At 41.6% G+C, this 25,071-nt stretch overlaps 1 long non-coding RNA gene across 2 annotated transcripts; it reads left to right on the top strand.

Moving 5' to 3' along the window:
• Positions 1–2,145: 2,145 nt before the first annotated feature.
• Positions 2,146–13,052, top strand: LOC308335044. 2 transcript variants are annotated; one of them, XR_013965962.1, is made up of 5 exons: positions 2,146–2,208; positions 12,305–12,366; positions 12,538–12,591; positions 12,748–12,802; positions 12,983–13,052. It is a non-coding gene; the product is annotated as an uncharacterized lncRNA (long non-coding RNA). The 2 variants fall into 2 exon arrangements; XR_013965963.1 differs by lacking the exon at positions 12,538–12,591 and having other exon boundaries at positions 12,983–13,007.
• The last annotated feature ends 12,019 nt before the right edge of the window (positions 13,053–25,071 follow it).

Below are 25,071 nucleotides of genomic sequence, written 5' to 3'. Positions count from 1 at the left end.
GCTGTGATCACTGTAATCCACTGCGTTAAGTTCAATGTGATCATAGTCCATTATCCTAGTTAGGTGACTGCTGTCACCTGCATGTCTATTGTTGTGTATCATGGAGTCTGTCATGAGTGAAAGTCCTAGTACTCCGAGTTAGATATTTAATAAGAGTTGATGCAGATTGAGGAGTAAAAAAATGTAGAAGGGAAAAAGATAAATCCTTCGACCAGCAGGGGGGGTTCTCAGTGTTAGTATGTACAAAAGAAAAATATGATGAGCAGAAAAAAATAGAAAAATAATGTTCCATAAAGTTTAGGGATTGTTTAACACCACAAGAAGGCCGATTGCCGTTCATTTGTAGGACTCGAGTTCGTTGATGTCTCTTACCGTGAGAACCTTGGCTGTTTCTGGTGAGTCCCCGTTTAGCTTTATCATCACTCTGCAGTTCCTGGTCCACGTTGTGTTGATTTTCTTTTCTTTCTTTAGCCAACGGGCAGCCCTGGCGATTTCAGCGTTCTTTTTGGTAAGGTGTTCATTCATGAAGACGTTGGAATCTAGCAGTTTCTTCCACTGTTTCATTAGTTCCGTTTTCTTTTTCCGATTCCAAAATCGAATGATGATGTTGGGATCAGTGGGTTTCCCATCCCGATCCTTTCTCGGGAGAGTGTGGCAAGCCACAAGGTCACCCGGATCGATCATGATTTCGTGCGACTCGAAAAAGTGGATTACTTGTGTTTCAAGCGATTGCTGGTGTTCAACCGTCGCTTCTTCACCATCGCTTCTGGCTACAGCCGCGGCTGCGGCGTAGTTTCTTGGCTTCACTTTCAGACCACTTATGATCACGTCCTCCATTCTTGTGTATTGTTCCACATCATGTATTCTGTTCTCCAAGGCATTTATTTTTTTGTCCTTCTCTCTGATGGTGTTTTTCAATGATTTAACCTCATCCACCAGTTCCAGTAGCGTAGCATGTTGCTTGACCAGGGTACTCAGCTCAGCCGTCACGTAGTTGAGTGATTTTTTGATATCCTCAATGTCGTCCTCCATTGACTTTTGACCGGCACTCTTCTTCGGTGGCATTGTATATTCTTTATAGTACTAGTAGGCTTTCACAAGATTTAGTAACTTACAAGTTCGTTTGGGTTTCTGTCAGCCAGACAGCAAACCGCTACCGCTCACTGACAGCTGTCAAACCGGCGTCTGACGTCACCGGTCACACTCAGCCTCAGTCAGCGATCCACGTCAAACCTAATCTCTCAATAGATGATGTCTATGAGATGCTAAGGAGCCACCCTGATAATGGTAAGTAACTACATGTTGAAGCTAATTGTTTAGAGTTTCACATGGGTTCTAAATGATAACAGTTTTTTAAAGACAAGCTTATGCCTGATATTTTTGATGACGGCCTTTACCTGACTTGGACCCTACTGAAGATGGTGCTATTTTCCCTACAACATGGTTTTTGGCTAACAACTAACTTGTCCTGCAGATAAGCTTACTGTGTCGTCAACTCGTCATGTGGCATCTGCTGGCTGTTCCCTGGGTGCCTTTAAATGAATACTGGCCTAGGTGATTTTCATAGAAGCTGCTTTACTTTATAAAATTGAAATTCTGCTTTGGTGTTTAATATGATGATTATTCCATAGACAAGCATATACCTGAATTCATTGATGTCACTCTTGACTCTGATTATACACAATCATGCATTTACAATCCATTATGTAGTTTATGCAAGATTCTATTGAATGACTTGATGTGTTGACTAGGTGCAGGCTATTGGACAAGGGAAGAGGATGGTGGTTGCTATCTGGTAAGTTGCCTTAATGCTCATGAGTTGGTTCAAAGTAATAATATCACCAAGGGCAGGCTAGTGGTGGAGTAAGCTGCAAATTAAAATTTTCATTGAGCGGCCGTTCTTGAGATTTTCCTTGCCTATAAACTCTACTGGCATAGATTTTGTCTAGAATGTTTTGGCATAGATTTTGTCTAGAATGTTTTGGACAAACGATGTTTGTTAAAAGGGAAGGCTTCTCTGACCAGTGTTTGAGAGGATGAAATGGTCTAAAACTCATAACTTCTGGATGACATATGGCAGTCTGTCACCAAAATGCTTGGTATCTTATAATACATTTTTATTTCTAATTGCTTAATGTCTTTCCAGAACATTTTCTGCCTAGGAACTGATCATTGGAGTGGTGGCAATGTCTCCAATTGTGTCCAAAGGTAAGAACTACTGGAGTCTTGTTACTTGTAGGCTAGTGCAGTTTCTGTGATCAACTTAGCTCACTTTGAACCGATGTGAAACGACATGAACGACTGAGAAACTGCATTGCTTTAGGAAATGTCAATGTCATTCAACCACATGCCTACTTGATATGTTCTCCTGTTGCAGATTGCTGTGACATGTATTATGGCTAGAGCCTAGAGGACCATCAAAGGCTTTTCAGGTAGGCATGTTTTATTTATTTGAGCAATGTAAATCTCTCCAGACAGTGATGATAGAATTTGGAATCTCGTTCGTCTGAACTACTGTTGAATAACAATTGCTGATGTCAGCGGAGGCAGTAGGTGAGGCTGACTGAACCTAGCTCATTTACACGATACTGAATGGCTTTCTTCTGTTCCAGATGACCTAGCAGTGATGCTGTTGCACCTTGAGCAGTGTTTATTAACTCTCCTGCTGCGACTGGAATCTGACCGAGGACGGACCACCAAAGAAATTTCAAGTAGGAATGACTTTATTGGCAGTGTAAATATTATTGCCTTCACAATGATAGAATTTGGAATCTCGTTCGTCTGAACTGCTGTTGAGAAACAATTGCTGATGTTGGAGGTAAGCGCTGCTAAACTCTTTGTGGTTTGGAAAGAAAACAATTTATTTTATTTGTTGTACCATTTGGATATTTGTTTATATATGCCTTTGCCAAGTGTAACTCCAGGCAACGGTCATATTGCAGCGCACTTTGTGTAGAATACAGTTTTGGTGTTACCATCCAGGGCCTATAGCAGCTATATAGGCCTCGGTCGGTTTCCAATCCACAACCATCTAATGGGAAATCTGTCTTGTTATAGTCTACTAGGCGGTGTATGCGTTACCAACGCGTGTATTTCACACGATTCTGCTCATATTGTTAATATTTGTATTTGTGACCACCTAGTTTTTGATATAGCACTACTTACACTGGCTCTACTCTGCAGCGTCTTTCAATGATGAGAATACACAGACCTGTACTGAATGACTGTGATTGCACTAAATATATTTCTGATGTGAGACGCCTGTTTTAGATCACCATTACTAAATCATGGACACGTGAATCCCCCACGTGTTTGCATTCCACGATGACTTGTTCTCTGCTGCCTGCAATGCTGTAAAATGTCCCAACTTCTGTTTCCAATAGGCTGGATGGCACCGACATGCAGAGAAGCTGCGTACTATGGAGGTAATTTGCTGTGTGAAGCTACAGGAGTGATTCTTTAATCAATGTGATCATCTACTGTGGCACGTGGAGGCGATGGTGGGCTACGATCAGTGGTGTAGCTGCACATTTACTCAAATTATGCACTTTTTTGTTTTACTATTTCTTGAATATTTCTACATTACAGTATACATTAAGTATTTTTTCCACCGCTGGCTACGATGATGTCTCTTGCACTCTCTCACTGAAATCATTTGAGGAAAATGTTATATCAAATGCCGAGTAGCCTAAACTTCCCAGACTCTAGGTTAGCTATATTGTATTCAATTTGACTTTGGATCATGCTAATGGCTGCTCTCTTTTTTTTTTTAAGTCTGGGAAATGGGGAGAAGACCATCTCTACTGAAGGTGATTGTCCTGGAAAGACTATAAATAGTGTTAGCAAATTTTCGTGGTCTCGGTCTTGTCTCGGTCTCGCGCTTCTCGCCTTTTTTTGTCTTGTGGTCTCGTCTCGGTCTCGCCTCTCATTTGTCTTGGTCTTGTCTCGGTCTCGCGCTTCTCGCATTTTTTTGTCTTGTGGTCTCGTCTCGGTCTCGCGCCTCATTTGTCTTGGTCTTGTCTCGGTCTCGGACTTATTGTCTCGGGTCTCTTCCCCCACCGAGACCACTCGAAACGAGATGCAAAACGTTCTATTATATCAACCCGATCGCAAGGACTGAGAGAGTGAGAGGAGACCATTCACATTAATTAATTAAAGACAGCTGTTAAGGGGAACAGCGCTGCATGACGTTCATACAGGTCCAAAGAAGAGCACATGTTGATGTTATTATGATCATTATATCAGTCTCAGGCAATGGGCATAAATAAATAAAGTGTCGGCCGGGAGGCGGAGAGTTACGCACGGCAATACGCATGCAGCGCCCGGCATAGGCTACAGCCTGGCATTTACATTTCAATATATTTTCAATATATAACAGTGCAAGACTGCAAGCTTTCCGGGTTTTTTTAATAATGTGTGTTGTGTTGTAACTTGTAACTTGTAGCCTGTAGTCGTTTTAATAAACGAGGTTGAGCGGTGATCTGAATACTGATCTGAAAATAGCCAATCTACAACTCACAACGTGTTGCACTGCAGCGCGACCGCGACATATGTATGAACTATGAAGCATCGCCTCGGTTTAGTTTCATCATGAGAAGATTAAAGAACCACCACCTACCTGACGTTACATCTTAGCCCTGAAACATGACTGCCATGATGATTATACGAGAGTCATGTTTCAGGGCTAGTTACATCTATACCTAAAGTAAAATCCATCCATCGTCCACCTTATGTGATCATGTCTTGTCAGGGCCAGGCTATAATAAAAACGATCATGTGCAAATCCTTTGTTGTATAACGTGCATGCATGCCTCATTGACATTGTTGGTTCACTACCGATTTATTTACTAAAAGGCTCAAACAGCAGCAACCAAAACCAACTAATAAACTATTGTTTTAATTTGAAGGTGAGCCATACGCCCATAGCCATTAATCTGAAAGGTTTTGGTCGGAAACTGTCAAACTGACTGACGGACAGTGTGACAGGTGAGGTCACAGTTCACAGGTTAATTCAGTGCATGCGCAATGCACATGGTTTAATTTGGCGGAAGTGTTTCAGATCAAGATTGTTATCTGTACCTAATAATACTACCTATCAAATAAGAGGGAAAAATAGTCTTGGTCTTGACTCGGTCTCGCCTCGCGGCAGTCTTGGTCTCGGTCTCGACCCTCCTGGTCTTGGTCTTGGTCTCTGCCCCCTAGGCTCGCATCGGTCTTGGTCTTGGTCTTGGTCTCGACCCTCCAGGTCTTGGTCTTGGTCTTGGTCTCGGCCCCCTAGGCTAGCAGCGGTCTTGGTCTCGGTCTCGACCCTCCTAGGTCTTGGTCTTGGTCTTGGTCTCGGCCCCATAGGCTCGCATCGGTATTGGTCTTGGTCTTGGTCTCGACCCTCCTAGGTCTTGGTCTTGTCTTGGTCTCGCTTTAGGTGGTCTCGACTACAACACTAACTATAAATGCTTAATTTGACCCTAATGTGCCTTTACTGTTAACCGTTTCCGTGCGGTAAAGGTAGATTTACGTGGTTCGAATCCCAGTGCTTCAATGCGGGAACGGGAGATTTACGTTTACAGTATGTTTTTATTGATTACTTTCAATCGCCTTTCTACACACCCGAGCACTTTATCTACTAGCACAGAACGGTAGCACAACACTCCGATCTCCTGATCACAAAAAAAAAGAAAAAGATGCCTCTCCCCCCTCCCTTCCTGAAAACTCAGGACAGGAGGGGCTCAAATGCTCACTATCACACAATGGCGGCCCCCATTGCGAGCGTAGCTACTAGCTAGCCCTTAGCCAGATCACATTTCATGACATCCGATCGTATCTAGCTAGGCTTGCTGTTTCTCACTCACTGAGACATGCCCCTGCATGTCCTGAGACATGCAGGGGCATGTCTCAGGGGAGGGAGGGAGGAGGCGTCTTTGTGTAGACTCTGTTTCTCTCGGAACATATGCTCGCTCGGACTTGTTGCCACTTGCCATAATGGACACCGCACGGATCTAAAGTCTGGTCTCCCTTCCTTCATCATCTCCGGGTGACGGCACGGTTATTTTGTTATGATGATCATGTCTTTACAACTAAGACGCACGCGCCGCTGTTCTGACTTTACAAGTCCGCAGCAACAACAACCTCGGCGAGCCAAGTTGGAACGATACACAGCGACAGATGGATAAATAATGACAATGCGTCTTCGCATCGTTCCATCTGCCCGCCGGGGGTCTTGATCAGTCATCATCATAATCTTCATAAAAAAATAAACAAAACAGTAGTAACGTAGCCCCAAGATGTTCCAGTCCCAATGTCCCATATGCTCATTCTTTAGCTCATACAAACGCCATTTAGTCACAGACATTGACAGGCAGATATAAAAATGAACACAAATAATATCATATACATACTATACACTGAATGAAAGCCCTGAATGTCTACTTTTAGGAGGAAAACAATATACACATTGATCCCATGTACAGTTTGTCTAATTGTGTGAGCAGTGCAACATTGCACTGCTCACTTCACAGGGGTGTGATTTTTATTAATATTACAGTATTAGTATTTTTCTTATGAAAGCAGAGAGTCTTCCGTTTCATACGGTATATAGTATGTACATGTCGCTATAGGCCTTATTTTGTGAATAATAGTTCTTCAGGTCCATGCTTTCTCTAAAGTTCTCTCTGGTGGCCGCAAGCTGCATTCAATAAACAATTAGACAAACTGTACATGGGATCAATGTGTATTTGTTTTCCTCCTAAAAGTAGACATTCAGGGCTTTCATTCAGTGTATAGTATGTATATGATATTATTTGTGTTCATTTTTATATCTGTCTGTCAATGTCTGTCAACTTCAAGCCTCCATATCTCTGTTGTTTTTTTTCACGAGCAGCATGCAGGCAAAAGCAGGTGTTAGAAAAAGGTCAATATCTCCAGAATGGAAGATGGTAGAATCATATATATTTTTTTAAATTGAAGTGGACAAGTTAGGCTTTCTTTTGATTTATGCGGTGTGATTCTCGCTATAAGAGGCCCCTCGCTGTGGGCCCCTAAAAAAGTTCAAAAGTCCATAGAATCGTTCAGCATTGATCGGGTCTGCAGCCCACAGCCCGCCAGCACTAAAAGTGTTAAGAGCTAAATGCTGCATTGATGATAACTGCCGTCTCTCTTACTGAATGAACCTTTGAAGAAAACCCTTTACCAGATTCTGAGTAGCATAAAGGCTTGCTAGTGAAGCACATTTAGATTTTTGCAATTGTACAAATATTTTATGTGTTTAACCTCATGTAATCTCTCAATAGATGATGTCTATGAGATGCTAAGGAGCCACCCTGATAATGGTAAGTAACTACATGTTGAAGCTAATTGTTTAGAGTTTCACATGGGTTCTAAATGATAACCTTTTTTTAAAGACAAGCTTATGCCTTTACCTGACTTGGACCCTACTGAAGATGGTGCTATTTTCCCTACAACATGGTTTTTGACTAACGACTAACTTGTCCTGCAGATAAGCTTACTGTGTCGTCATGTGGCATCTGCTGGCTGTTCCCTGAGTGCCTTAAATGAATACTGGCCTAGGTGATTTTCATAGAAGCTGCTTTACTTTATAAAATTGAAATTCTGCTTTGGTGTTTAATATGATGATTATTCCATAGACAAGCATATACCTGAATTCATTGATGTCACTCTTGACTCTGATTATACACAATCATGCATTTACAATCCATTATGTAGTTTATGCTAGATTCTATTGAATGACTTGATGTGTTGACTAGGTGGCTGGCTATTGGACAAGGGAAGAGGATGGTGGTTGCTATCTGGTAAGTTGCCTTAATGCTCATGAGTTGGTTCAAAGTAATAATATCACCAAGGGCAGGCTAGTGGTGGAGTAAGCTGCAAATTAAACTTTTCATCGAGCAGGCTGTTCTTGAGATTTTGCTTGCCTATAAACTCTACTGGCATAGATTTTGTCTAGAATGTTTTGGACAAACGATGTTTGTTAAAAGGGAAGGCTTCTCTAAAAAGCGGTGGGACCCACTTCCTCTTCCTCCTTTCCTTCTTCGGCACTTAGCACAGCAGGCATGTTTGGAGGTAAGCGCTGCTAAACTCTTCGTGGTTTGGAAAGAAAACAATTTATTTTATTTGTTGTATCATTTGGATATTTGTTTATGCCTTTGCCAAGTGTAACTCCAGGCAACGGTCATATTGCAGCGCACTTTGTGTAGAATAGTTTTGACGTTACCATCCAGGGCCTATAGCAGCTATATAGGCCTCGGTCGGTTTCCAATCCACAACCATCTAATGGGAAATCTGTCTTGTTATAGTCTACTAGGCGGTGTATGCGTTACCAACGCGTGTATTTCACACGATTCTGCTCATATTGTTAATATTTGTATTTGTGACCACCTAGTTTTTGATATAGCACTGCTTACACACTGGCTCTACTCTGCAGCGTCTTTCAATGATGAGAATACACAGACCTGTACTGAATGACTGTGATTGCACTAAATATATTTCTGATGTGAGACGCCTGTTTTAGATCACCATTACTAAATCATGGACACGTTTATCCCCCCACCACTGAATCCCCCACGTGTTTGCATTCCACGATGACTTGTTCTCTGCTGCCTGCAATGCTGTAAAATGTCCCAACTTCTGTTTCCAATAGGCTGGATGGCACCGACATGCGGAGAAGCTGCGTACTGGAGGTAATTTGCTGTGTGAAGCTACAGGAGTGATTCTTTAATCAATGTGATCATCTATTGTGGCACGTGGGGGCGATGGTGGGCTATACGAACAGTGGTGTAGCTGCACATTTACTCAAATTATGCACTTTCTTTTTCATTTTTTTTACTATTGCTTGAATATTTCTACATTACAGTATACATTAAGTATTTTTTCCACCGCTGGCTACGATGATGTCTCTTGCACTCTCTCACTGAAATCATTTGAGGAAAATGTTATATCAAATGCCGAGTAGCCTAAACTTCCCAGACTCTCGGTTAGCTATATTGTATTCAATTTGACTTTGCATCATGCTAATGGCTGCTCTCTCTTTTTTCTAAGTCTGGGAAATGGGGAGAAGACCATCTCTTCTACTGAAGGTGATTGTCCTGGAAAGACTATAAATGCTTAATTTGACCCTAATGTGCCTTTACTGTTAAGAGCTAAATGCTGCATTGATGATAACTGCCGTCTCTCTTACTGAATGAACCTTTGAAGAAAACCCTTTACCAGATTCTGAGTAGCATAGAGGCTTGCTAGTGAAGCACATTTAGATTTTTGCAATTGTACAAATATTTTATGTGTTTAACCTCATGTAATCTCTCAATAGATGGATGTCTATGAGATGCTAAGGAGCCACCCTGATAATGGTAAGTAACTACATGTTGAAGCTAATTGTTTAGAGTTTCACATGGGTTCTAAATGATAACCTTTTTTTAAAGACAAGCTTATGCCTTTACCTGACTTGGACCCTACTGAAGATGGTGCTATTTTCCCTACAACATGGTTTTTGACTAACAACTAACTTGTCCTGCAGATAAGCTTACTGTGCTCACTTTGTGTATAGAATACAGTTTTGGTGTTACCATCCAGGGCCTATAGCAGCTATATAGGCCTCGGTCGGTTTCCAATCCACAACCATCTAATGGGAAATCTGTCTTGTTATAGTCTACTAGGCGGTGTATGCGTTACCAACGCGTGTATTTCACACGATTCTGCTCATATTGTTAATATTTACTTGCGCAAGCAGAGCGCGCAAGTAATCATTTCGCTTGGTCTCTTCGAAGTGAAGCCAAGTTTTCTTCAACCGTAAGTCTGTGCCTGGTTTGCTGGGACTAGTTACAAGTTACATTACGTCATATACACACCATGTACTCTGGTCCCAGTTCTCAACGATGACGTAATGTTGTAACTGGTCCCAGCAAACCAGGCACAGACTTAAACGGTTGAAAAAAACTTGGCTTCACTTTTTGGAACCAAGTAACCACAGTATACTGCTAATCAAATTACAACTACATACTCTGTATGTAGTTGTAATGTGATTTGTAAATCTGTGCCTGGTCTGCTGGGACCAGACTACACAGATGACCATATCTCTTACGTCATCACTGAGAGCTAGTCATACATATACACACCATGTACTCTGGTCCCAGCTCTCAACGATGACGTAATGTGGTATCTGGTGGGACCAGATTACACAGATGACCATTTCTCTTACGTCATCACTGAGATACAAATCCAACTACAGATTTCGGAAGTATTTTAGATCATGTATATTTCAACAAATTTGAAAGTATTATTACAGAAATTGAAGTTAGAGACACATATTACTCTGATCATGATTTAGTATTAATATCACTATAGTACAAAATGAAATACATTTAAAACAATTGACAATTTACAATAAGTAATAAAATAATTATACTGTATAATATATTTTAATTCAGTTTATATACCTTTTTTTTCATCACATATCAATGATTCATTTTTCTGTAAAAAAAGTAGTTGGGTAGCAAATAGTTACACGTAATGATTATACATTTCAAACGTTCCTTCACAGAGATACTGAGATGTGATAGTTTCCAGCGGTCGAAAGTACTTGCGCGCTCTGCTTGCGCACTAGTAGGCCATTTATGGCCTACTAGTGTGCAACAAGCAAGTATGCACTCGGCAGAGTGCAGTTCTAGTTGTATTTGTGACCACCTAGTTTTAGATATAGCACTGCTTACACTGGCTCTACTCTGCAGCGTCTTTCAATGATGAGAATACACAGACCTGTACTGAATGACTGTGATTGCACTAAATAAATATATTTCTGATGTGAGACGCCTGTTTTAGATCACCATTACTAAATCATGGACACGTTTATCCCCCCACCACTGAATCCCCCACGTGTTTGCATTCTATGATGACTTGTTCTCTGCTGCCTGCGATGCTGTAAAATGTCCCAACTTCTGTTTCCAATAGGCTGGATGGCACCGACATGCGGAGAAGCTGTGTACTATGGAGGTAATTTGCTGTGTGAAGCTACAGGAGTGATTCTTTAATCAATGTGATCATCTATTGTGGCACGTGGAGGCGATGGTGGGCTACCATCAGTGGTGTAGCTGCACATTTACTCAAATTATGCTATTTACTATTTCTTGAATATTTCTACATTACAGTATACATTAAGTATTTTTTCCACCGCTGGCTACGATGATGTCTCTTGCACTCACTCTCTCACTGAAATCATTTGAGGAAAATGTTATATCAAATGCCGAGTAGCCTAAACTTCCCAGACTCTAGGTTAGCTATATTGTATTCAATTTGACTTTGGATCATGCTAATGGCTGCTCTCTTTTTTTTTTTTTAAGTCTGGGAAATGGGGAGAAGATCATCTCTACTGAAGGTGATTGTCCTGGAAAGACTATAAATGCTTAATTTGACCCTAATGTGCCTTTACTGTTAAGAGCTAAATGCTGCATTGATGATAACTGCCGTCTCTCTTACTGAATGAACCTTTGAAGAAAACCCTTTACCACATTCTGAGTAGCATAGAGGCTCGCTAGTGAAGCACATTTAGATTTTTGCAATTGTACAAATATTTTATGTGTTTAACCTCATGTAATCTCTCAATAGATGATGTCTATGAGATGCTAAGGAGCCACCCTGATAATGGTAAGTAACTACATGTTGAAGCTAATTGTTTAGAGTTTCACATGGGTTCTAAATGATAACCTTTTTTTTAAAGACAAGCTTATGCCTTTACCTGACTTGGAGGTGATTTTCATAGAAGCTGCTTTACTTTATAAAATAAAAATTCTGCTTTGGTGTTTAATATGATGATTATTCCATAGACAAGCATATACCTGAATTCATTGATGTCACTCTTGACTCTGATTATACACAATCATGCATTTACAATCCATTATGTAGTTTATGCTAGATTCTATTGAATGACTTGATGTGTTGACTAGGTGGCTGGCTGGGAAGAGGATGGTGGTTGCTATCTGGTAAGTTGCCTTAATGCTCATGAGTTGGTTCAAAGTAATAATATCACCAAGGGCAGCCTAGTGGTGGAGTAAGCTGCAAATTAAAATGGAGCAGGCCGTTCTTGATATTTTGCTTGCCTATAAACTCTACTGCCATAGATTTTGTCTAGAATGTTTTGGACAAACGATGTTTGTTAAAAGGGAAGGCTTCTCTGACCAGTGTTTGAGAGGATGAAATGGGGTAAAACCCATAACTTCTGGATGACATATGGCAGTCTGTCACCAAAATGCTTGGTATCTTATAATACATTTTTATTTCTAATTGCTTAATGTCTTTCCAGAACATTTTCTGCCTGGGAACTGATCATTGAAGTGGTGGCAATGTCGCCAATCGTGTCCAAAGGTAAGAACTACTGGAGTCTTGTTACTTGTAGGCTAGTGCAGTTTCTCTGTAATCAACTTAGCTCACTTTGAACCGATGTGAAACGATGAACAACTGAGAAACTGCATCGCTTCGCTTTAGGAAATGTCAATGTCAAAAACTATTTCTAATTGCTTAATTATGTCTTTCCAGAACATTTTCTGCCTGGGAACTAATCGGTGGCAATGTTGCCAATCGTGTCCAAAGGTAAGCCATATTGACTACTGGAGTCTTGTTAGTTGTAGGCTAGTGCAGTTTCTGTGATCAACTTGGCTCACTTTGAACCGATGAGAAACTGCATCGCTTTAGGAAATGTCAATGTCATTAGACCACATGCCTACTTGACATGTTCTCCTGTTGCAGATTGCTGTGACATGTATTATGGCTAGAGCCTAGAGGACCATCAAAGGCTTTTCAGGTAGGCATGTTTTATTTATTTGAGCAATGTAAATCTCTCCAGACAATGATGATAGAATTTGGAATCTCGTTCGTCTGAACTACTGTTGAATAACAATTGCTGATGTCAGCGGAGGCAGTAGGTGAGGCTGACTGAACCTAGCTCATTTACACGATACTGAATGGCTTTCTTCTGTTCCAGATGACCTAGCAGTGATGCTGTTGCACCTAGAGCAGTGTTTATTAACTCCTGCTGTGACTGGAATCTGACCGAGGACAGACCACCAAAGAAATTTCAAGTAGGTATGACTTTATTGGCAGTGTAAATATTATTGCCTTCACAATGATGATAGAATTTGGAATCTCGTTCGTCTGAACTGCTGTTGAGAAACAATTGCTGATGTTACTGGAGGCAGTATGTGACACTTACTACTAAACGTGGCTAATTGACACTGTACTGAAAATGGCTTTCTTCTGTTCCAGATGACCTACAGTAGTGGTGATTCTGGTGCATCTTGACCAGTGTTTGTTGAACTTCGACAATGGCACGTTATGGTATATAAATGTTTGCAGATAACACGTGACTGAATGGCATTCTTTAGAAATGAGATGCTCCACCAGGTTCCTTTGTGATGACATCCGCACATGTCTTACGCCTTGTCAATGCCAGAACCTGAAAAGGTGGACCCACTGGTGTTTCCTTGGCAATAAGGGGATATCCTGTTGGGGTTACCAACAGTCTGAAAGGCAACTTGTGGGTGTGATGTGGAATTAAACTTATTTTTACTATGAACACCTATAATGCATTTCATCAGTTGTGTTTTCAATTCATAATTTACAACATGACTTGTAACTAAAGTAAATTTGTATTTAGTAGAAAGTAGTTTGACCATACAGTGGTCCTTTTAGAAGCAACAGCTTGGACATCTTGTCTTTTTACAACTGGCTTTAAAAAGGGGAATTTTATTAAAAAAAATTATGGCTGTAACGAAGTGGTCCTCCGTTACGGATATGGCACATTTATGTTTATTTGCACACAAAGGAAAAGTCATGAGTTGAACTGGTTTATTGAAAGTATTATGAACATGAAAATGCAATATGTGTCAGGGCAATAAGTACAATATGTAATATGAGACTGTACTTTAATACTTATTTCTTCTGTTCCAGTGTGTTCGGGCAAAAGAGTCCCCAGGCTACCAGAGCACCATATATTGGTCTGGACTGGACCACAGTGAAATGGCCAGGGGGTGTTTGAGTTATGGATTGGAGCTTCTAATGATGATGGGATATGTGATTTATCTTGCAATAGTGGGCATAATTGATATTTACTTGCACTGTAGTGATATAGATTTTAGGCTCATGTTATGTGGGGTTCAGAAGTGTTGCATGTTTAACCAGTAATATGGTAGAGTCTGCACTGATTGTTTCAGCTGCCTATAAAAGGCTGCCAGGAAGCACACACCCACTCGGTGTTAGATTCAGTGTGGAGAAGATTTTAACCTCTGGCCCTTCACCTTCAACCTCCAAAGAGGTAAAGACAAAAAACCCAGAAATCAACATCATTCTGTGTTCGTTTGCATGATTATTTCCCATAAAATGGTACCAACCTCTGGAATAAATACACAGCAAAGAGTTATAATTTATCTATACGTTTTAATAATCAAAAGCCCTAATAAAATAGTGTACAATAATGTTTGGCCCTATAGTCTACAACAATATAATATGAGCCTATACAATCATAAGAACAAATATGGTTACCGACAGAAGTCAAACGAATTAGCCACCGGTAGACCTCTGGACTCTCCATTCCGTCCGTGACCTCGGTGTCACATCATTTCTAGAGAGTGCCGATTCCATGGAATCGACAGTTATTTAATATTTCCAAGTTTTGAATATAGTCCAATCAGAATAGTTCATTTCTTCAGGGGGTGAGGCCATCCTCCCAATTTGAAGTGTCGTGTTGGACCTCTTCTTCCGGACTCTGCTCCCTATGTGTGGGTGTATGTGATGTGTTTTGTTCAATTAAATGTGCCAGTCATTATGAGATCATGTTTATGTGTGTATGTGAGCTTTCTTAAATGTGACAGTAGATCAACTAGTGTGTGTGTGTGTGTGTGTGTGTGCGTGTGTGTGTGTGTGCGCGTGCGTGCGCGTGTGTGAATGTGTGGACCCTGGACGGTCCCTCCATTTGTTTGCACAGTCCGGTCGAGAGGTTGGGCTGACCTGTTTTGGGGACCTGAGAGAGAGAGTGTGTGTGCGTGCCTGCACGGGCGTGCACACGTGTATGAAGCTGCATGTGTACTTTAAATTTAGTGAGGCCTGGTCAATATGTATTAGTTGTCCTATATGAATACATAGCATTTTATCATTATGATTACCTGTTTCTTTCCTATATATAATGTAAATACTTTAATAATAGCTTGATGGTAAATATACCTTGGTAATACTACTTAGAGTGGTATTTTATAACCTAAATATTTTAATAATTTCCCCCAGTCCACTGGGGGAAATTATTAAAATATTTAGGTTATAAAATAAGCCCAACCTCCCAACCTCTCGACCGGACTGTGCAAACAAATGGAGGGACCGTCCAGGGTCCACACATTCACACACGCGCACGCACGCGCACACACACACACACGCACACACACACACACACACACACACTAGTTGATCTACTGTCACATTTAAGAAAGCTCACATACACACATAAACATGATCTCATAATGACTGGCACATTTAATTGAACAAAACACATCACATACACCCACACATAGGGAGCAGAGTCCGGAAGAAGAGGTCCAACACGACACTTCAAATTGGGAGGATGGCCTCACCCCCTGAAGAAATGAACTATTCTGATTGGACTATATTCAAAACTTGGAAATATTAAATAACTGTCGATTCCATGGAATCGGCACTCTCTAGAAATGATGTGACACCGAGGTCACGGACGGAATGGAGAGTCCAGAGGTCTACCGGTGGCTAATTTGTTTGACTTCTGTCGGTAACCATATTTGTTCTTATGATTGTATAGGCTCATATTATATTGTTGTAGACTATAGGGCCAAACATTATTGTACACTATTTTATTAGGGCTTTTGATTATTAAAACGTATAGATAAATTATAACTCTTTGCTGTGTATTTATTCCAGAGGTTGGTACCATTTTATGGGAAATAATCATGCAAACGAACACAGAATGATGTTGATTTCTGGGTTTTTTGTCTTTACCTCTTTGGAGGTTGAAGGTGAAGGGCCAGAGGTTAAAATCTTCTCCAAGTGAGAGGGCATGGTGGAGCTGCACACCGACATGCCCTATTTGTTTGCTGAGTGTATCCTGCCATTTCCCATGCTGTAAAACTTATTTTGGGAATAAACCACGGTGCGGCTGCATTTTACCTCCTGACTCTGTGCTCATTTTCAGCCGCTTATCGGCTACAATGGCCCCCATTGTTCTTGACTCCATCCCATCTCTAGTTGTCAGCAGTGCAGCGTTGTAACCCGTCCCTGACACTTTGGGGACGGGTTAGCAAATTCACTGAAATGTGTAAATGCGGTATAGCCTTGTCCAACCACTCTCTCTTGAATATTTTATTTCATTCTGAACGAAATGTTTTCAAGGGTGAATCCTGGTCTCTAAACTACCTCCCCCTCCCCGGGGTAACGGGTATGGTCGCCCCTTTTCCAACTCTCCCCGTGAAAAGTGAACGGTCGCCCCCAAAGCCTTGTATATCTCGCCCTATGTTTATTTATATTAGAACCCGCACGCCATGTTTATTTTACCTTATTTCTCATTAGAACCAGTTTGTTGTTGTTCCATTTCCATATATCTATTGCATTCTCTATTCTGCTATGTCTGTCTAAAAGTACAGTACAAAGATTTAGCTCGGGACCATCATGGAACCCCCTCAAGGACCACTGTTGTATCCACTGTTGTACTGGTACTAATGACATTCTTTCCTATATTGGTCTCTCATACTTTCCTACTAGGCTGAGGAATATACCCCACCCTTGGCCTGTTCTAGCGCCACCAACGGGTGGAACACATTTTTGGAACAAAATGACTCATCAACGCCGTGTGCAATTTATGTGAAATATTTCAGACTTTTCCTATAATCTTATCAAACTGTGGCTCAGGAACCCCCAGGGATGTGTGTGTGTGTGTGTGAACGCTTTGTACTGATTTTGTAATGTTTATCGACCTGTAACTCTTGGAATGCAAGAATCAGTAGTAGAATGAATGACATGTTAACTTGAATTATATAGCGCAGTTTGAATAGCCTAATAGGGTGCCTGCCACTTCATTAGTATTCACTGGCGCAGCCTAGAGCGTCCCAGTCCCGCCCCTACCATGGCCCAGGAAATTATTCTCCGTTCATTTTCCTCAGACATTTCAGAAAGCATTTATTTAAAGACCTTTTAAGCGTCGTACGAAGCCAACTCTTGTCGTGACAAATCACAACAAACACAATTTTTCGGGCCAAACAAAGAATAAGAAAGTTGAAAAACTTTTTTTGTTTGTTTGGTCCAAAATATTGTGTGTTGTCATTAAATGACAACACACACGAAGCCAATTTGTCACAACAGTTGGCTTCGTACGATGCTTAAAAGGTCTTTAAAGGTATCGTAGACAAGTTTCCAGTGTTTGTACACAGAATTGATTGAGTGTTTCCAAACAAATTAAAATCCAGCTCCACCCCCCCCCCCCCCCCCCCCCGTCATTCTATTGGCTGAGCCAGGTCACTTCAGGCTATGGGGTTGTTGCTGCTGGGAGGGACGCTATGGATATTGCGCTCGTATGGCTAAATATGACATTAAAAATGATGAATTTCTATCGATCATAGTTACAACAATGACATTGAGTTGACATGTTTTTTTAAGGGTAACTGTAGCGTTATCACAAGATATGACACGACGAGTCCCGCAAATGAGGAAGTAGGAAGTAGTGGAGCAGACTCACTGGCTCTCAATTAAATTATCTTTCATTTGTAATCGTGCATATAAAACATATTGCCCCTCAAATGCCCCAGCCACTACAGCATCGTTCATGTGAACTACTTTGTCCACGGTTATTCATTGCAATGAAGAAAAATCGCTATGATGATCAGCGACGGCTTGTCACCGTTGGCGAGCACGGGTTGAATGCAAGCTTCAAGCCGGCCGGACCACCCAACCATGCGCTATACATACTATACTATTTCACATGAACAATGGTGAAACTAAGATATGGGGATAATATTATACTTGCAATGAAATCGCATTGCGTTTTCATTATAATACTGCTGGGTCGAACACACAGTCACAGCCTCGCGCTGCAATTGGCTAAAAGTTTAAATCCCCTTTGACGTCCCGGGTAGTAAACTGTAGTGGATATAAACAGTGCATTCAGCCAGAGGGGGCCAAAGGGAGAGTGTGCTGTTGCAGGAGAACATCTCAGCATCATAATAAAGGGAAAAAAGGCCAACAAAATATATATTTTAAATCTTGGCTGGAAACTTGTCTACACTACCTTTAAATAAATACTTTCTGAGGAAAATGAACAGAGAATTATTTCCTGGGCCATGGTAGGGGCGGGACTGCGACGCTCTAGTTAAGTCACTATGTCTGCTGGCTCTAAACATTCTAATGTTCCTTCCACGCGTCCGGCCGGGGAAACTCAGTATGAAAGTGTAGCGCCCAGGATTACATTAGATAATTGACACTGGGTAAAAAAAAAATTGCAAAATTGTGGGATAAAAAATATATATAAAAAGTGGGGGGGAATAAAAGGGAGTGGTTAACCAGGCTATAAATATGGACCATCTCATGGTCTTACTGTCTTCTCATGGTTGATTCAGATCCAGGTGATGATAGTCAGCTCCACATATGGAGATCCATGTGTTGTACCAACTTGGTTAATTTGCAAGTGCTGGTTTAATTTACCAGTCGCGGCAACCACATGAGACTGTCACAATATCGCCATACATTGACATTGCCATATATCGGCTTAATATTGATGACATTGGGGATCTCCATATATGGGCATGACAGGGATTGTATTATAGGGCATCGTTTGGGAATGCCCATTATATGGACCTATTTTTTTTACGGGCATAACAGCTGGGGATTGTAGGCGTGACGAGGCGTGAGGTCACGAGGCGTAATGGACCGGCAACCATGGAGTCGTGACCGACCGAACGACTGACAGGTTTTGCAAGTTTTCATAGTAATAGTTTTGCATCACTAGTTCCACGATTCCGTGCATATGCAAATTGATTCTGTTTCCTTATGTATGTATGTATGTATGTATGTATTGATTGAAAACTTTATTTCAGACACAATGGTCCATATACAAACAACATGTAAAAAACACAACAGTAAATACAAAACAACAACACAGAGATATCCTATGTATCACTGGCTATTTTCACTCCTGGCAGTCCTTGTCAATTAAAAACATATAAACATTGCCTCCAGTGTTTCCAGAAACATGAGGAGAAGACTGTGTCACTCTGTGTGATCCCTGTTAAGGCCATAATTAGTACATTATTTGATTCCCTCAGTCTACACATATGAATCTAAACATCAAATTCCTCAGTACAGCATGAAATGTGGGTACATTACTGGTCACAAACATTTCACTAGCACTGGTCCATCTTGGGAGTCTCAGGAATATTCGAAAAGCATCATTATATGCCACCTGAAGTTTTTTCATTTTCGCTTTGCTGTATCGGCACCACAAGTGAGCTGTATATAAATTATGTATATGTATGTATGTATGTATGTACGGTATTTGTTTTGTCCATGGACCTCCATCTGAAAATATTTTGTGGCTGGGGCCCCATACACGATTTGTGTTTGTTAAAATGTTTCAATAATAGAATCTTTTCCAATTATTTCACATTTCACGTTTGTTGTACGATCGCAGATTCCCAGAGAGAGAGAGACTGCCCAGAGCCTAATATATATATAATGGACCGCCCAAGGAACCATGAGTGAGGAGCAGGAGGCGGTGCTTCAAAGTCGGGGACATAAAAAGCGGTGGGACCCACTTCCTCTTCCTCCTTTCCTTCTTCGGCACTTAGCACAGCAGGCATGTTTGGAGCTGCTAAACTCTTCGTGGTTTGGAAAGAAAACAATTTATTTTATTTGTTGTACCATTTGGATATTTGTTTATGCCTTTGCCAAGTGTAACTCCAGGCAACGGTCATATTGCAGCGCACTTTGTGTAGAATACAGTTTTGACGTTACCATCCAGGGCCTATAGCAGCTATATAGGCCTCGGTCGGTTTCCAATCCACAACCATCTAATGGGAAATCTGTCTTGTTTTAGTCTACTAGGCGGTGTATGCGTTACCAACGCGTGTATTTCACACGATTCTACTCGTATTGTTAATATTTGTATTTGTGACCACCTAGTTTTTGATATAGCACTGCTTACACTGGCTCTACTCTGCAGCGTCTTTCAATGATGAGAATACACAGACCTGTACTGAATGACTGTGATTGCACTAAATATATTTCTGATGTGAGACGCCTGTTTTAGAGCACCATTACTAAATCATGGACACGTTTATCCCCCCCACCACTGAATCCCTTTGCATTCCACGATGACTTGTTCTCTGCTGCCTGCAATGCTGTAAAATGTCCCAACTTCTGTTTCCAATAGGCTGGATGGCACCGACATGTGGAGAAGCTGCGTACTGGAGGTAATTTGCTGTGTGAAGCTACAGGAGTGATTCTTTAATCAATGTGATCATCTATTGTGGCACGTGGGGGCGATGGTGGGCTACGAACAGTGGTGTAGCTGCACATTTACTCAAATTATGCACTTTTTTTTACTATTTCTTGAATACATTACAGTATACATTAAGTATTTTTCCACCGCTGGCTACGATGATGTCTCTTGAACTCTCTCACTGAAATAATTTGAGGAAAATGTTATATCGAAAGCTGAGTATCCTAAACCCTTAGACTATAGGTTGCTATATTGTATTCAATTTGACTTTGGATCATGCTAATGGCGTCTCTCTTTTTTTTTTTTTAAGTCTGGGAAATGGGGAGAAGACCATCTCTACTGAAGGTGATTGTCCTGGAAAGACTATAAATGCTTAATTTGACCCTAATGTGCCTTTACTGTTAAGAGCTAAATGCTGCATTGATGATAACTGCCGTCTCTCTTACTGAATGAACCTTTGAAGAAAACCCTTTACCAGATTCTGAGTAGCATAGAGGCTCGCTAGTGAAGCACATTTAGATTTTTGCAATTGTACAAATATTTTATGTGTTTAACCTCATGTAATCTCTCAATAGATGATGTCTATGAGATGCTAAGGAGCCACCCTGATAATGGTAAGTAACTACATGTTGAAGCTAATTGTTTAGAGTTTCACATGGGTTCTAAATGATAACCTTTTTTTAAAGACAAGCTTATGCCTTTACCTGACTTGGACCCTACTGAAGATGGTGCTATTTTCCCTACAACATGGTTTTTGACTAACGACTAACTTTCAAGTAGGAATGACTTTATTGGCAGTGTAATATTATTGCCTTCACAATGATGATAGAATTTGGAATCTCGTTCGTCTGAACTGCTGTTGAGAAACAATTGCTGATGTTCGTGGAGGCAGTAGGTGACACTTTACTAAACGTGGCTAATATTGACACAGTACTGAAAATGGCTTTCTTCTGTTCCAGATGACCTACAGTAGTGGTGATTCTGGTGCATCTTGACCAGTGTTTGTTGAACTTCGACAATGGCACGTTATGGTATATAAATGTTTGCAGATAACACGTGACTGAATGGCATTCTTTAGAAATGAGATGCTCCACCAGGTTCCTTTGTGATGACATCCGCACATGTCTTACGCCTTGTCAATGCCAGAACCTGAAAAGGTGGACCCACTGGTGTTTCCTTGGCAATAAGGGGATATCCTGTTGGGGTTACCAACAGTCTGAAAGGCAACTTGTGGGTGTGATGTGGAATTAAACTTATTTTTACTATGAACACCTATAATGCATTTCATCAGTTGTGTTTTCAATTCATAATTTACAACATGACTTGTAACTAAAGTAAATTTGTATTTAGTAGAAAGTAGTTTGACCATACAGTGGTCCTTTTAGAAGCAACAGCTTGGACATCTTGTCTTTTTACAACTGGCTTTAAAAAGGGGAATTTAATATTTTTATGGCTGTAACGAAGTGGTCCTCCGTTACGGATATTTGGCACATTTATGTTTATTTGCACACAAAGAAAAGTCATGAGTTGAATTGCGCACAAAGGAAAAGTCATGAGTTGAACTGGTTTATTGAAAGTATTATGGACATGAAAATCCAATATGTGTCAGGGCAATAAGTACAATATGTAATGTGAGACTGTACTTTAATACTTATTTCTTCTGTTCCAGTGTGTTCGGGGCAAAAGAGTCCCCAGGCTACCAGAGCACCATATATTGGTCTGGACTGGACCACAGTGAAATGGCCAGGGGGTGTTTGAGTTATGGATTGGAGCTTCTAATGATAATGGGATATGTGATTTATCTTGCAATAGTGGGCATAATTGATATTTACTTGCACTGTAGTGATATAGATTTTTAGGCTCATGTTATGTGGGGTTCAGAAGTGTTGCATGTTTAACCAGTAATATTGTAGAGTCTGCACTGATTGTTTCAGCTGCCTATAAAAGGCTGCCAGGAAGCACACACCCACTCAGTGTTAGATTCAGTGAGAGGGCATGGTGGAGCTGCACACCGACATGCCCCATTGTTTGCTGGGTGTATCCTGCCATATTCCATGCTGTAAAACTTATTTTGGGAATAAACCACGGTGTGGCTGCATTTTACCTCCTGACTCTGTGCTCATTTTCAGCGGCTTATCGGCTACAATGGCCCCCATTGTTCTTGACTCCATCCCATCTCTAGTTGTCAGCAGTGCAGCGTTGTAACCTGTCCCCGACACTTTGGGGACGGGTTAGCAAATTCACTGAAATGTGTAAATACGGTATAGCCTTGTCCAACCACTCCCTCTTGAACATTTTATTTAATTCTGAACGAAATGTTTTCAAGGGTGAATCCTGGTCTCTAAACTAACTGCTATGGTCGCCCCTTTTCCAACTCTCCCCGTGAAAACTGAAAAGTGAACGGTCGCCCCAAAGCCGTGTATATCTCGCCCTATGTTTATTTATATTAGAACCCGCACGCCATGTTTATTTTACATTATTTCTCATTAGAACCAGTTTGTTGTTGTTGTTCCATTTCCATATATCTATTGTGACGGCCCCTGTACCTTTAAGGAGTCTATATGCTGTTCTGTGTCAGACATCTTTAACCCAATCCCTTGCAGTGCTGGATTGGGAGGGCGGAGCCTGCAATTTTCAGAAGGGGAGACACCTGGCCAGTGTCCTCCCAAAACGCTATTAAAGCACCTGCTGTGAATATGTTCTCTCTCCTCATTCCTCCTCAGGTAGGCTGCAGGGCAGCAGCACCAGAGCAACTTTGGTTTCGGTTATGTTTTGTTAATTGGGCAGTGTTCCCTGCCAGCTTATTTTGGAACGTTACAAATGACCTGTTTGATTACATTTATTAATTAATTCTTGAAATAAAATACTTTTTTCTGCTTTAAACTCCGTCTGGTCTCCCCTCTTTGTTAAGGCCCAAGAGCCAGCCTTAACAAATGGGGGCTCGTCCACAGCAAACGGTTTGGTAAACTACAAGGCTTTGTAGTTTAGTTGCTTATGTGTTAAAACAAGCAAAAGTAAGTTCAGGTTCCCACCTCCCATCAGTGGCAGCTGTGGGGTGGAGCCTTGTCATTTGGGGAACCAGCGGAGGGTTTTTTTGGCTACTCGGGTCTCGGAACTTAGGAACGTAAGTACACCTTTCTGTTTACAAGTCACTTTTTGTTGGGCCGACTCTGACAGGCAAAGCGCATTTCCCCTTTGGGACTTGTGTGCATTTATATAATACACGTAGTGTGGGGAGAAAGGGTTGGAGCTATATGCTCGGGAGCACTCTTTGGCCTTGGGGCGGTGGCCAGCTTGCTGGAGACCTTTTTCCCTCGCCAACGTTTCATGTGCGTAAATACCTGTCCCAACTATCCCCTGAAGACTAGGGGGAGATTTAGATAAGTTTGGGTTAGGCAGTTAGAGGGGAGGCTCAATTTAATTTGACTTGTTTGGGGCATTTATTTGGTTAAATGCGCTTCGTTCTTTGGTTTCCGTTGGCTTTGAGTGGTTTGTTTTGTTTTCTTTGGTTTGATTTTGCAATGGAGGTGCCTGATTTTGTTTCTGGTCCGTCGGAGGAGGGCCTAGATTCCTTTAGCAAGGACCAATTATTGTCAATTGCCAAGCATTACGGCATTGACATTCCCGACAAAAGGGCGGGAAGAGATAAGGTAATGATCAAGGACCAGCTGTACGAGCAGCACATTTTGAGCCCGCAGCCGTCTCAGTGTGGGGCTCAGGAGGAGGTTGTAGCTGCAGTCTCAGTGCCCGCGGGGGCCACTGGGCTAACCTTCGAGGAGTTGGTGAAGCTGAAAGAGATGGATGCTGACTTACAGATAAAACTGAAGGAAAGAGATTTGGCGATAGAAAGGTTAAAACATGAAGCAGAGATGAAAAGGTTGGATGTTGAGGGTACACGGCTCAACTTGGTGAGAGATGGCACGATGAGTGAGGTGAAGAGGGGCGAGTCAGGTGGTGACAATGGCAACATTTTGAATAGTTTACGGTTGGTCCCAAAATTCAATGAGAAAGAGGTGGAAGTGTTCTTCACTCTGTTCGAGCGCGTGGCAGACGCTCGGTGCTGGGATGATTCGGACCGGACGGTCCTGTTACAGTGCGTGCTCACTGGACGTGCTCAGGAGGCGTTCGCCTCACTGTCTGCACGGGACAGCACAAGGTATACACTGGTCAAAGCAGCAGTGCTGCATGTATACGAACTAGTTCCCGAGGCCTATAGACAGCGTTTTCGGAGTTGGCAGAGAGGCAATAATAAGTCCTATCTTGAATTTGCCCGTGACCTGTCAACACATTTCGAGCGCTGGTGTGTGGCTTCAGGGGTGGAAGACTATGATGACCTCGCTGCTCTTGTTGTGCTGGAGCAGTTTAAGAACTCAGTCCCAGAACCAGTCGCCATGTACATTATTGAACAGAAAGCAAAGACTGCAGCTGCGGCTGCAGCACTCGCCGATGAATTCTCATTGACACACAGAGGGCGGACAACCTGACGAGGCGTTCTTGCCTTTCATGTCTAAAGGTCATCTCTCCATGCTTGGTGGTAAAGAGAAGGTGCCAGTTACTATCTTGCGTGACAC

The sequence above is a fragment of the Protomyctophum bolini genome (genome assembly GCF_963924005.1).
Source record: "Protomyctophum bolini genome assembly, chromosome: 20".
In the NCBI taxonomy this organism is placed as follows: domain Eukaryota; kingdom Metazoa; phylum Chordata; class Actinopteri; order Myctophiformes; family Myctophidae; genus Protomyctophum; species Protomyctophum bolini.
Note: the sequence above shows the minus strand (reverse complement) of the source record. Positions and strands in the feature narration are given on the sequence as shown.